Below are 3,009 nucleotides of genomic sequence, written 5' to 3'. Positions count from 1 at the left end.
CATTCCTGTTCCTTTTCACAGTGGGAGGTCTTGGTTCTATGCACCCATAGTCCACCACGTAGGCCATCCAGACTGCCCAGGACCCAAGCTCCAACCTGTGTAGTGTTTTATAGACCGACAATGTAGGTGGTGTCAGCACCTTTATTCTGCATGGCAACATCCAGTCCCCAAGGGTCAAGCAGAGGGGTGGCCATGTCTTAGGTTGTGGCTGACTTTGTGGACGGAAAAGAAGGGAAAATTAAAGGAAGCCTTAAGTTATCCTGCCCCACGTTAAGAACTGCATCATTCACCACAGGACCGTGGACAGTTTATAATGGCTGCAAGGGGAAGTGCAGAGTTCTAGAAAGAGACAGACTTAGGCCTGTTGTGTGACCCTGGATAAGTTACATGATCTCTCTGAGCTTCATTCCCCTGGATGTAAACTGGGAAGGATAATACCCATTCTGGAGTTTTTTGTTATGAGGACCTAAGTAGAACTCAAAGACATGACTGATACATAGCAGACATTTAATAAATGAGAGCGAAGTATGTTATACCTTTGCCTGATTTGGGGAAAGAGGCAATAAGCCAGATGTGAAAATGAAGCAAATCACTAACAAAATTGCAGCACCCTGTTGGAGATGGTAATTTATTTTCAATTTCTCTGCCTCCAGTCTCCTAGACCTTCCGATTAAAATCGTGATACTTGTAACTTCAAGAGCCTAGCAGTCTTGTACTTGTCCTCAATACTGAATATGCTTACTTATATTTTCAGATAACTTAACATTTCATGTTTTATTTTTAGAGAGCCCAGCCACAAACAAATGACCAATATAAATCAACATAAAAGCAGTTCATACTGAAAGTGCCCTCTTCTAACCCTTTGTAGCTGGTATATCCATTCTTTAAGGCAAGGTTTCCCAAAGTACGTTACCTATTGAACTAATTTTATAGAAAATTGCTACTGAAGATGTTAAGAGGAAAAAAAGCATATTTTTGTTTTTTTTGTTCTGTTGTTGTTTTTCCATGTGAATTTCCAGAATCTTCAATATTCTAACTTGCATGATGTATCTCTAAAAAGGTAAGAGGAGTCCTATATCCCCAAACTGTATTTGCCAACAGAGGTGACCTGAGGAACTATCACCTGAACTCTTCTTGTCATTTTGGAGACACATTTTCCATAGGCACAATAATAGGGGCATTGGGGCCAGGGAAGGGAGGAGAGCAAAGAGAATCCAAGAATAAATAAGAGAGGGGACACAAGTCCTAATGCCTAAGAAAGTGACCTCAAGATCAGAGGTAGGCTGGATGCATTACAAGAGAAGATGGGAGGACAATGGCAAACCACTGGGAAGACAACAGCAAACTGCAGAACATATCCTCTGTCTACACAACTCAAACTTTTAAAAAGCATTCTATGGGCCTGTGCATGTCTGTGGGCCCTGCCTTCCACAGGTTGCCAGCAAGAAGCCGCTGTTCTAAGACGGTTGCTTTCATTTTTGTTTCAAAAACAGTGCCATGTGAATGAACTTAAAGAGTGCCATCAAAGATGCGAATTGTTATCTGTTGAAGGGAGAGCAGAAAGGATGTGGCATGTTTAGAGCAGGTTTAGAGCAGCTGTTCCTCTCCCTCTTGATCATGGCTACCATTAGGCCTACCTCAGGGTTAAGAGATGGGATCCTCTTTATAGTTTAGCACTATGTGTTTCACAAATACATGGAAAATAATAACTCATGCCTTTGAGCACTTATATTTTACCAGACACTATTTCATGTGCTTCACTTAGAGCTTCTCATTTCATCCTCACAATAACACTATTATTTTCCCCATTTTACAGATATGGCACAGAGACTTTAAGCCACTGACCTACAGTTACATAGCTAGCAAGCAGCAGAACTGGGATTGAAATCCAGGCTGTCTGGTTCTAAAACCCACACACTCTTAACTACTGTGCTAGACTTAGTCTTGGAGATGTCTTGCTTCCCATTTGAGAGGTATATCAGCTTTGAAGGCTGCTGGCCCCAGGTGACAGAAACCCTGCCTAACAGTGTCTGGAATGAGTATTTTTTCCACAAAACAAGAAATCTGGAAGCAGGTATCTACTGGCATTGGTGCTACAGCTCAGCAGTGTCAGAGCCAACTTCTCTCCTCATGGTCACAAGCTAGCTAGCTCTCTGCCGGATATTATACATAAAATCAAGAAAGCAAGAAGTGGGAAGGAGTGGCACAAGTTTATTACATCCCTTTAATCAGAAAACAGACTTCAGCTTAATCTCACTGCCAGAGTGCCATTACATGGCCATGTCTGACTGCAAAGGAGTCTGGGAAAGCAAGTATTTCTCCTTTCCAGCCCTAAGAGTAGAGGGAAGCAAGGGAATATCTAGTTAGGAACAGGTGCTGGCCTAGCCAGCCAAGAGCGTCAGCCACAAGGGTTTGGTTTCGAAAATACCAACAGAACTTCATCATACAGTGTGTCACCCATGCCATGGACCCAAGGAAAGTTAAACAGCAACAATTAGAGTTTGCCACAAAACCAAAATGGAATTGTAGAATTCCTATTGCTTTTTTAAAGTATCTGCTTCTATCCAAAACCAAATACGTGAAATTATACTTCTCACCCTTTTCCTGAAAGGGAAACCTATCTAGTAGTGTGTAAAAACTATTTGATTTTCACACACTCAGATACTTTTTAGTTACGTTATTCTTAGTTACATTATTTTTATTAAATGTTTTCTCCTTATTTATGGTTAATAAATCAAAAAGACAATTTTTAATCCAGTTTCAAAACTGGATTGAAATTTTCAGTAACTAAAAAGTAGGAAACTTCAGGGCTGAAAATACAGAATAGGTTATGTGGATTTATAAGCTATTTTATTTTCCAGTTTGCATTGGCTTTGCTGGGCCTACCACTTGAATTGTAATTTTTTTCTTTTATATTTTTATCTTAGCACACAAACTCAGAAAACCTGTTACAGCAACTACATAATGCAGTCTAAAAATCCAGTTAACATATTGCTATGGAAACCAGGA

Source organism: Lipotes vexillifer, unplaced genomic scaffold (genome assembly GCF_000442215.2).
Source record: "Lipotes vexillifer unplaced genomic scaffold, Lipotes_vexillifer_v1.1 scaffold314, whole genome shotgun sequence".
NCBI classification, from domain to species: domain Eukaryota; kingdom Metazoa; phylum Chordata; class Mammalia; order Artiodactyla; family Lipotidae; genus Lipotes; species Lipotes vexillifer.
Note: the sequence above shows the minus strand (reverse complement) of the source record.